We start from the raw sequence: 11,928 nt of genomic DNA on the forward strand, positions 1-11,928 counted from the left end.
TTGGATGGGACTTTTCTGTAGTATTGTCATAGGCAGATGCTCATTTATTCAACAAACTGTTACAGTGAGTGCCAGGTCGGGATGGGGCGGGGGGGGGGGGGGGAATGGGTCATAGATGATTAAAGGTTCCAGTGCTGGTTCCACAGCACATGAAGAAATCTTGGTTTGAGCTGGCTGCTGGTGCTTCACACTTGTCATCCTATCTACTTAAGAGGCTGAGATGGGAGGATTGAAGCTTCAGTCCCAGGTAGGAAAGCCTGTAAGACTCTTATCTCTAACTAACTACCAAAAAGAAAACGCCAGAAGTGGATGAGTGGCTCAAACTGTAGACTGTTGGCTTTGAGTTAAAAAGGCTCAGGGACAGCACCCAGGTTCTGAGTTCAAGAGGAAGAGTGACACAAAGAAAAGAAAGAAAAAGAGAGGAGGAAAGGATGCAGGGAGAAAAGGAGGAAAGGAAGAAAGAAGGGAGCATGCAAGCCTTGGTTTGGAGTCCCTGGATCAAGGGAGCCAACCATTCACAATCTCCGTGGGAACAGTTTCAGAGCCTAAAGCCAGTATGTGGGACCAAGCCACTGACTCCTTCATGACATCAGCAACTTCATGCCATCCATGATCTGTGAGGTGGCTGACTGCAGAGGGAAACAGCCTCAGGTAGACCCTAGGGCTCAGGGTGGGGCACTGAGTTTCAATCTCCCCTGGCATACCAAGTTTATTTTCTGGTCAGATAAGAAGAAAGTGTCCAAGGGCTAGGGAGGTATAGGATGAGGGAGTGTCAAGAGGGGGGTGGCAAGGGATAAGCAGGAAGTTGAGAGGTAGGAAAATCCCAGATCAGGTGTGTCAGGCCATTGGAACCATGACCTCACTTGACAACCTAGACCATCAGTGATACAGACTTCGACCCAGCCACATGGCTATTAAAAGTCCTGGCACTCTGGGTTCACCATTGACAACCTGGCTATTGTCCGCTGCAGGATGCCTGTGCAGTATATCCTTGGGGACTTGGACTTTTGCTGGTTCAATCTGAAGATGACACCCCCAGTGTTCATTCCTCAACCAGAGACAGAGGTAAGCATGCCACTGGCACAGGACAGCCAGGGAATGAGGGCGGGAGTCAGACCCGTGTTGCCCAGAGACTTCCTCTAGGCAACTCTAGGGCCCCATGACTGCCATTCTCAGAGGTAGAGGTGGATCTCTTTGCTGGCTCAGCCTTTAGTCTAGATGGCAGATGTGGGATTCAGAGAAGGCTGACTGAAGGTCGAGGCTGGTGGGAAAACCAGAGCCACTGGGCTCTGAGCAGGGGTGTTTTTTGAGGATACTCACAACCCAGGAACATTCCTGGGATGGATTGGCCCTTTTCTCCTTCCTGAAAGAGAGGGACCTAGAGCTCTCCAGTCTCTATCCCTTGGCTGAGAAATCCATACATTCCCATATCCTGTGGTTGGATAACTAGACCTCACCTGACTGCCCAGTGTCGAGGCAGGACAGTGAGAGATGTTGAGTCCTTGATGAGGTCACGGGATCCTCAGTATGAGATTGTACTTGAACGTCCTGACTTGGTGCATAGTTAGTCCCATCTAAGCCTGCCATGATATAGGACATAGAACCTAGAGAATCAGAGCAGGATAGGGTCTATTCTGTGAGTCTTGAGTATTATGTGTGAGCTTTGAGCTCCTTTATGCTCACCTGCTTCCCTTTCTTGGGTGGGTCTATGCTAGAAAAAGCTTAGAACTAGGGCCTGTGTCACATCCCTTGTTTTATGCTCAAAGCTAGCACTCTACCATTTGAGTCACAGCTCCACTTGCAACGTTTTTGGGTGTTTAATTGGAGATAAGAGTTCTCAATGACTTTGCTGCCAAGTGTGGCGTCCAACTGCAGTCCTCAGATCTCCGTCTCCTGAGAGGATAGGATGACAGCCATGAAAAAGCATCTTTGGTCGGTGCCAGTGGCTCATGGCTGTCATCCTAAGTACTCAGAAGCTGAGGTCTTAGGATCACGGTTCAAAGCCAGCTTGGGAAGGAGAGACCCTCAGACTCTTCTCTCCAATAAAGCACCAGAAAACCCGAAGTGGTGCTGTGCCTCAAGTAGTAGAGTGCTGGACTTGAGCAGAAGATCTCAGGGAAGCACCTAGGCCCAGAGTTCAATCTCCACAACCAACAAAAAGAAAGTAATGCATCTTTGCCTGCAAAGGACGGTGGAGGTATTTGTGTGTGGGGGGGGGGAGGGATGGGAGACACCTAGCGCACCGCTCAGTCTACGTTTTAAATGGATTGTACCAAACTTAGTCCATGGCAGCCCATTCTTGACCACAGGTGAAGCTCTGGGTTGGATATCGACCATCAGACCTCAGTCTCCCCCGGGACAATTGTGAGGAAACAAGGGATTAATAAAGAGGGATCTCTCGAGCAGGACCAGCACAGAGGGAGCATCTGTCAGATACGGTTCTCAACAATTCTGTGAGCATATGACAGGAAGTTACCCAGAAAAACCTCAGATGGGGTCTGTTATTAATCATGCAACAGGTGTGGGATTATGAAACAAAACATGGCTGTCTTTCATCATTACCCTATTCCCATGAGGAAGGGGATCCTTCAGTGCATTCAGTTTTGCAGCTGGGGAAAATGAGGCATGGAATAGCCAGGTGACCTACTCATGACCTCCAGCTGACAGGAAGCTTGGCCTGACTTCTCTGCCATGCTTCCTAGGAGAGTGGGTGTTATTCAGTCCACTTCTTGTGTTGGGAAATCCACTTCTTGTCATTCGTAGGGCTTGAATTCTGGGCCTGGATGCTGTCCCCGAGCTCCTTAGATCAAGGCTAGCAGTCTGCCACATGACACAGCATCACTTACAGTTTTCTGTTGGTTCTTAGAGGATAAGATTCTCACAGACATTCCTGCCAGGGCCCGCTATGAACCATGATCTTCACATCTCAGCCTCCTGTGTAGTTAGGATTATATGCCTGAGTCACCAGCACCTGGCTTAAGTGTAATTCTGTCACTCTCTTCCTCTCTCCCTCTGTCTCTCTGTGTGTGTGTCTCTCTCTCCCTTTCACTCTCTCTCTCTCCCTTTTGCTCTCTCTCTCCCTCTCTCTCTCCCTCTCTCTTTCTCTCTCTCTTAGGAATTGGTTGAATGGGTGCTGGAGGAGGTGGTCCAGCATCCCCATGTGCCTGGAACCCAAGGTGACCCTCTCATTCTGGAGGTGGGCTGTGGGTCAGGAGCTGTTTCATTCAGCCTGTTGAACCAGCTTTATGAGGTAAGCCCCTCTGTACCCCGGCTAGACCGTGATGGTTATTCATTGTCCATCCCATGAGTCCTTCCCCACATCCCTCTGCTACACCGTTGAAGGAAAGTGGATGAGGAGGTGTCGCCTTGTCCCCCTGCCTAGCACAATCCCATGCCTCTGACCCATACCCCCACCTATCTGGCTAGACCCTGGCTATAAGACCATGAAAACACTCCGTGTCTACTACCCTTTGCTGCGGAGTTTCATTTCGGTGAGGGGGGGGTACAGAGGAAAGACCCCTGACCTGATAGCTCCCAGGGGACATTTGTTCTTGTGACAGCCAAGTCATTGCTGTGGATAAGGAGGAAGCCACCATCAGATTGACCCAGAACAATGCTCAAAGATAGGTAGGCTGTTGAATTATCAAACCCACTCATGTCTGCTTCCTACTCCCAACAAGGAGGTGCAGTGTGGGTGGCCCGGCACTGGGCCTAAGGGATTATAAATGGATGGTGGCAGTCAGGAGCTCATGGCTCCCACCCATCATCTTGGCTGTTCAGGAGGCTGAGGTCTGATGGTCATGACTCAGAGCCAACCCAGGCAGGAAAGTCAGTGAGATTCTTATCTCCCATAAAATATCTCCCTCCCCAAACCCACACACAAGCCAGAGGTGGTGCTGTGGTAAAGTGGTAGAGCCTCAGGCTTGAACAAAAGAAGCTCAGGGATAACACCCAGGCCCTGAATTCTAGCCCTAGGACCAACACAATCATAAAATAAATTTACAGTATACACCTTTTATATGACTACCAAGAAAGATGGATTCTGTCTTCTTGCTGGTACTTGTAGCCAAAGGTAAGGGGCTCCCCTTGATGTTCCCCTAAACCTCTCCTTCTTTTCTTTATCTGTCCAGGCTTCAGTTGCAGGACAGAATTTGAATCATCCTTCTGGATGTGACCTTAGGTACCCTCTCTCATCCACCTTCCTTGTGGTCAGGATTCTGAATGCACTCCCTGCTGGAAGGATGAAGCACCGCAGAGTTGAGGGTAGGTATCCCAGACACTCACACACACATACACACACACACACACACACACACACACACACAAACACCCTTAAGCCAATTTAGACTAGCCTTTTCCAAAGACACTTTATCTCCTTGGATTGACTGACTTAGGAGAGGACTTTGATCGCCTGTAACTGATTATTTTAACTTGGGCTTGCTAGTTGACAGTTGATAAATAGGAGCAAAAAAAAACATTTGGTGCCCGTCACCTGGGGCTCAGGCTCATGCCTGTCATCCTGGCTACTCAGGAGGCTGAAATCTGAGGATCACAGTTTGAAGCCAGTCATAAGCTGGAAAGCCCATGAGACTCTACTCTCCATGGAACCACGAAAGAGCAAGAAGTGGAGCTGTGGCTCAAGTGGTAGAGCACCAGCCTTGAACAATAAAACTCAGAGAGAAAGCTCCCAGATCCTCAGTTCAAGCCCACACAAAGAAATGACCCCATCTTGTTGCTCACAGATTGCCCGGGCCTTGAGCCCCTTCTCATGGAGTGTTATACAATACTTGTCCCTGGGTGGTATATCAGGGCTGTCAGAAATCCGGTGCTGGAATCCAGGTCTTCCCTTTCGTGCACTCGCAACCCACACTGAATGGAAGGCAGAGTATGACAAGGCCAGCAACCTGCACAGTGGAGACTCGCCAGCTCTGCCTAGGTGATCGGAATGGGCTTCTTGGAGGCAGAACTTGAAAAGGGGGTCTTGCTTAACAAGGAGGATCTGACAGGAAGCACAGAGATCAAAGGTGCTGAATATGATGGACAACATGTCTAGCCAGGGATGCTGGTGAGAGACTCAGTGTGGATGTGTGAGCCTTGGTATAGATATGCGAGATTGTCCCGAGACAGGCCTGAGGGGTCACAGAAAAAAAGCTATCCAAGGCTGGGACTGTGTCTTAGAGGTAGAGCGCTCATCTAGCACGCAGGAAAGCATGGGTTCGATTCCTAGGTCCTGCATACACAGAAAAGGCTGGAAGTGGCACTGTGGCTCAGGTGAAAGAGCGCTCCCCTGGAGACAAAGAAAGTGGGTGACAGTGCCAGGGCCCCGAGGTCAGGCCCCAGGGCTGTCACTATAAAACAGTTCTCCCAGGGACCTTGGTGACAGGTGGTTGACTATGCCCTAAAGCTCTTAGTAGATCAATCCATGCTTTCTGTCTCCATTGACAGAGGGGAGTTGGACACTCCTTCTGCCCTGGGCACCCCTGGATCCAGTTATCAGAAACCTTCCCAAAGTCTTCCACTGGGACATAGAGCAGCTGACCCCAGAAATCCTCAGATATTGGTTAGGTTGGGCAGGAGGATATAGGGCAGGCCCCAGAACTCCTAGTCGGTCTGATCTGCCCTGGATGACCAGGCAATCCAGAGGAAGCAGATGGGAGCTTAGAGACGGCTACTGGTATGAAGTGGGCCCTTTAATTCCCATGGCCCCACCCAGATTCTGAGCCTTCCTTTGCTCTCCCTGATGGAGATGGAGGGGTGTCTAGGTGGTAGCATCTAGAGGAAGACTAGGTGGAAATTCTGAAGGACTAGACACCTTACACCATGAGCTGGTGTCTCACTCCTGTCATCCCACACCTGCCATCCTGGCCGCTCAGGAGCCTGAGATCCAGAGGATATCTTTTCCCAGCACAGGCAAGAAAGTCCTACAAGAGCTTCATCTCCAATCTCCAACCGGAAGTGGCACTGTGGCTCAAGTGGTAGAGCACTGGCCTGGAGGAAAATTAGTCATCAGGGACAGTACCCAAGCCCTGAGTTCAAGCCCCTCAACCAAAAAAAAAAAAAAAACAAGAAAGAAAGACACCCCTTCCTTGCTTGCAAGGGATGGTGAAGTAGTGGGGTTGCTGGGGTTGGGAGACCAGATGCTGGCCTCACTGTACAGACATTTCTAAGAATTCTCCAGGTTTGCACCAGTGTGAAGCCATAGCAGGGTGGGCGGTGCCTTACCAAGAACTCCAGAGGTCATGGCCTGTGGCAGGCAGGGAGTGGGTGAATGGGAGCAGGGGTGGGATGGTAGTGTCAATTATATGCTCTCCATCCATGGAAGAATGGTTTTGGATGCTGGTGACAAAGTCTGAATTGAAGGGTTGCATGTGGTTTGTGGCCTGATGAGTTGGGTTTCCCCTGTGTCTAAGAAGGTGGCTGAAGCCGGTCACTGCCAGTGGCTTATAACTGTCATCGTTGCTACTCAGGAGGCTGAGATCTGAGGATCGCGGTTCAAAGCCAGCTTGCACAAGAAAATCTGTGAGACTTTATCTCCAGTGAACCACCCGAAAGCCAGAAGTGGTGCTGTACCTCCAGTGGTAGAGCGCCCACCTTCAGCTGAAGAGCTGAGGGACTGCGTGCAGGTCTAGAATTCAAACCCCATGACCTACAGCCAATAATAAGGTAGCTGAGTTTTGGTGTGTACAGTTAGGAAATGCCAAGATGTGTTATGAGCCATTCCAGATGTGTGAGATATCCTGAGATTTGTCTACACTTGGTCTGAGGATGGTAGTGACATCTTCTTGGGGGTGGGATGTTCAGGGTGCTCAGAGACTGTTAAGACCTTGGGTTAACATTTTGCGATCGTGGTCTCAGCACTGATGAGGCTTATCTGCAAGAGTATAGTTGTACATAAATTCCTCAGCCTAAATTTAGCCACTGTTCAAAAATGTTTATATCTTTATCTGTCACCCATCAGAGCTTAAACATGAGTATAAAGTCTAAGGAAAATGATAAGGTAAGAATTTTGCTTTTTTGTATATAATGTAAATAAAAATGCAGCATGGAGTAACTCATTGGTCTAAAGTCAACCTATTTCTGTAAAACATTTAAAGCATTTCCTTACAATGTGTATTATTCTCAAGAAGGGAATGGGGAATGTGAGAAGAGGACTAAACAGGTATTGTCTTCAAATATACATACTTTGGATTTACCTCTTTATTTTGTTATAGGCATTTTTGATAAAAACTGTTTGAATAATTGATTTCCTGGTCAGATATTATATATCTTAGTTGCATAAACCAAACAACATTCAGAAAATGGTCTATACTAATTAAGTAAGGGAAACATATTCAATAAATAGCAAAAAGTATATAGCTATGGGGTAATATTTTGAAGAGCACATTGGAAATATTCTAATGTAGTAATTAAGTTGAACAATTTCACATTGACAGTAGTTAACTGGAATAATTTAAATGAACAAAACCTATTTCTCCTTTTACTTTATCAGGGAAATATCTGAGCAAAAAATGGAAATTAACATGTGAATCTATAACAACTGGAATTAAATTTTGCCTTTTTATTAGCAAATATTAATTTCACAAGGTATTTTATTGTGTTATACACATACGTCCATATAATGTAGCTTGCTAAATTTTATTCCTTTTATTAATTTCATTAGCCTATTTTTATAGTTATGTTTCATTATGTCATCATACTAACTTATGAAATATTTGAACATATTTACTCCACAGTATTTCTCTTCATCTCCTCTTACTTTTTTCCAAATTTAATCAGTTCTATCTATTACACCTGGGTTATTCATTTTATTTTCTGGGTCTAGAGTCTGCATATGAGAAATCTAGTATTTGTTTTTCACAGTATGGCTTATTGCTTTAATATGAATGTTTCCAGTTCTATTTTCTTGAAGATAATATGATTTCATAATTATGTGTGGCTAAATAGTACCTCATTGTGTATATGTATATATATATATATATATATATATATATATATATATATATTACAATTTCTTTCTTCAATGAGTGATTAAGGAACATGTAGGTTAATTCTGTAGTTATTTATTTTTTATGTGGGAGAAGGAAGGATGTAAATAATGATGCTTGGAATGAGAAACATGCTCTTTAGGCAGGCACTCTAATATTTGAAACATCCTCTCAGCTGCTCTTTCATCAGTATTTCAATAGTGTATTAAATTTAAAAAATAAAATTTAATTACTTTTGCAAAGGTGTTTTTTTAGTATCATATTATTTTTTATTACAATGTTACGTTTACTATGTCATGTGAGGATGAAAATCTAGGCATGTTTGTATATGTAGCTGACTCGAAGGAAACAATGTATACGAGATACAGGATTCAAATAAAAGTTTGAGACCTGTAAGTTGCTAAATTGATGTATATGTCCAGTTTGTGGTGTGTGGTTTCAAGATCACATTTTGGTAGGTTTCATACCAAGTGAGTAGGTGTTTCTAATCCAAAATTGTAAGGAATAAAATAATCATTGTCTTGGTACTCCAGACATTGTAATAAGTAGAAAAAATGATTGAAAGTATGATGGATCAGTAATAAGCCTTTAGACACACTACATTTTCCCCAAAATCTTCAAATGTACTCTTTGGACATTAATTACAAGTATATTTATAAACATATAGATATAATATGATCTTATATATAAATATATGTATATATTATAAATATATCATATACATATTAAATGTATATCATAAATATTGATTTATATTTAAATGTAATTCATCTCATCATTTATACATATATATATATACATACATATATATATATATATATATATATATATATATATACATACTTTTTTTTTGATCAGTCTTGGGACTTGAACTCTGGGCTTGGGTGCTGTCCTGTGCTCTTCAGCTCAAGGCAAGAGCTCTACCACTTGAGACATAGCTCCACTTCCAGTTTTCTGGTGGTTTATTGGAGATAAGAATCTTATGGAATTTCCTGCCTGGGCTGGCATTGAACTGTGACCCTCAGATCTCAGCCTCCTGAGTAGCTAGGATTATAGGCATGAGCCACGGGCTCCCGGCTATATTTACATCTGAGAATTGTTAGTGGAACAGAGGGTACAGAAACTATTATTCTTATTGAGAAATGACTTCACACTGGCAAGTATAATTATAAGAAAAACGATAAATATTCACAGTGGCACAAAAATCCCTTAGTTGCCTAGCAAGACAGCATGTTTTTCCAGACACTGCATGTGGTGTGAGCGGTTTGCAGCCCAAGCAACTGTAGAAGATATTGGACCCTAAACAAAACTGACAATTGCATGAACCCAGTCCTCTATGACAGATTTAGCCAGGCCTATCTTGCAGATTCTTGTTAGGGACATGATGAAAAATTTATAGTTTAGTTGTGATTACAGAACTCTTTTACACATGTCACTCAGCCATTAACTATATTTAACATATTTCCTTTTACTCTAACTTATATTTTCATGGCTAAGGAAACTGCTTTTTGTTTGCGAAAACTTGGCTCTTCACAACATAGACATGGGTTTTTCATCCTTTTGAAATTACTGTCTGCATAGTGTTCTATGAGATGAGCTTCTCTTTGCAATATCATCAGAATAAACTTACTCTGATTCAAACTTGGACAACAGCTACCTTGTTCTCTCTCCTAGAAAACCATCTGTATAGACTTCTTTATGTGTAAACAGACCCTCATTTACTTGCAAAAGTCTGTCAGTGAGTCAAACCTAAATCACCCAAGTGAGGTGAATTCCTCTCTCATGCTTCCTTTACATTAAAAATGGTAAGAACTGTTCAGCAATGCACATACTTTTTAATGTGAAGTGTGACTCCTATTTTCCACAATGTGAATCAAGCAGAGGAATCAGTTTAAGAGGTGAAAGAGACTTACAAAGAGTCTTAGACCTTGAAATTTTCCCGGGGTATGAATTTTTGGAGAAATATCCCTTTTCAAAGACAAAGGACTCAGTTTTTTTTATATTGTGCTGGTACTGGGATTTGAACTTATGGCCTTGAGCTCTATCTGGGCTTTAATTCTCAATGTTTGCTCTATACCACCTGAGCCACACCTTCACTTCTTCCTTTTACCACAAGTGGAGAAAAGAATGTCTTAGGTTTATCTACTTAAAATAGCTTGGAATTGCAATTACCGGGTAGGTGAGGACTGACTGACTGAGTGAGTGAGTGACTGACCCGACCCATGTTTTGCCCCTCCCGCCGCCCCATCCACCTTGTCGACGGCGAACGCGCGCCATCTAGTGGTGGTTTTGTGAATTGCAGTTTTCTCTCATGAAATGCATGAAAAAAAAACCGCGCACTGACTGACTGAGAAAACTGGCCTTATGTCCTTCTCTTCCAGGCCCAGGCTGGCTGGTCCCTAGAGAGACTGCCTTCTTTTCAGAGAAGGGGTGGGGTGGGGATGATGATGTGCCTCGTTGGAGTATGGGGCCCATGCATAGGCAGCCAGGCAGGCAGGCAGGCAGGCTCAGAGTGGGACCGTTGTGTGTTGGAGCACCAGTAGCTCAAGCCCCAGGATTGACTGGCAAGTCGAGAGGAAACGGAGGGAGGGAGTGCGGGCGGGTGGGCTGGCGGGCAGGCGGGAGAGAGAATTCAAACAGAGAGAGAGAGATAGACAGACAGACAGACAGACAGGGACAAAGAGAGACAGACAGAGAGAGAAATAGAGAAACAGAGAAACGAGAGACAGAGATGTGGTGAATTGGTCCGGCTGGCCTACATGCTCTGTCGCATCCGATCTTTGAGTTTCCTCCCTGCCCCCCCCCCCCCGCTTTGGATGTGTGCACGCGCGGGTGCACGCACACGCACGCACACAGAAACACGGAGATGCCCTCTGCCCCCTCTTCCTCTTCTCTCCTCTCCAATTCCCCCCCCCCCCCCCCGCCCCGGTCAGGCACCAGAAATGAGATCCCTCCCCTTCGCCTATTGCGTCGTCAAATACAAACAAAAGGCAGTGTGAGATTCAAGCAAATTTGTTTTATTTTGTTCCGAGGGTAGGGTTGTGAATTTTGGTGCGGGGGGCGGGGGCAGGGGGGGTGGGGGGGGAGGCGGAGGTCGTGGTCAAGTAATCGCTTGCGGGGGAGGTGAGGATGGACGGTTATGCCACCTGCATACGTACACACCGACGGGGCAATGGATGGCTCGCGTTCCCCTCTGGCTGTCTGGTTTCTGCTGAGTGCTTCAGGTATCACCATCTGGTCAGGAAGCAGGGGTTGGAAGATAAAGAGATATTAAAGAGAGATTAGGAGCAAGCCCGAAGGCGGGGGGGGGGGGGGGGGGGGTGGAGTGGAGGGGAGTTGAGGAGGGGAGAGGCGGATCTATGGAGCGAACGACTCCTCCCCCTCCCCTTCCCCGCCCCCAACACATCGGCTATCGAAACCCCGCCCTCCTCCCCATCGTCACGGTTACGACAGAGGAAAGACAACTGGTCGACTGCGGTACCGCCAGGGCGCGGTGGGAGGGAAGGAGGCCGCGGGCGCCCGGGGCCAGAGCCCCAGAGACTAAGTCCAAAACGGGATGGACAACTGGTCGACCGCGGTGCCAAAGTGCGGAGGGAAATGGGTCAAGTCCCCGCGTGGCAACTGGTCAACCCAACTCGTCTCGGAGCGAAAGACGGAGGAGGGCCGCTCAGGCAGCCACCCTCTCCACCGCAGATGGGTGTGCGCCGGCGCATGGAGGGGGGGGGTGGAGAAAAAGTGAATGGATGGACGGGACCGCCCATCCCCACGGCGCCGGGGACGCGGAATGGGAACCACCACCCGGGCGGCGAAGGGGGGAATGGGGAGGGCGAAACCGGGAGCTGGGCCCACCCCCGCCCCAACGCCGACGCCGGCCGGCCGAGCCTCGCACATACAGGACCCCAGCCTCGGGCTGGCGGGGGCGTGCGGGCGAGAGGCCCGCTGG

The sequence above is a fragment of the Dipodomys spectabilis genome, unplaced genomic scaffold, assembly GCF_019054845.1.
Source record: "Dipodomys spectabilis isolate Male_0828 unplaced genomic scaffold, ASM1905484v1 ptg000193l, whole genome shotgun sequence".
Classification (NCBI taxonomy): Eukaryota; Metazoa; Chordata; class Mammalia; order Rodentia; family Heteromyidae; genus Dipodomys; species Dipodomys spectabilis.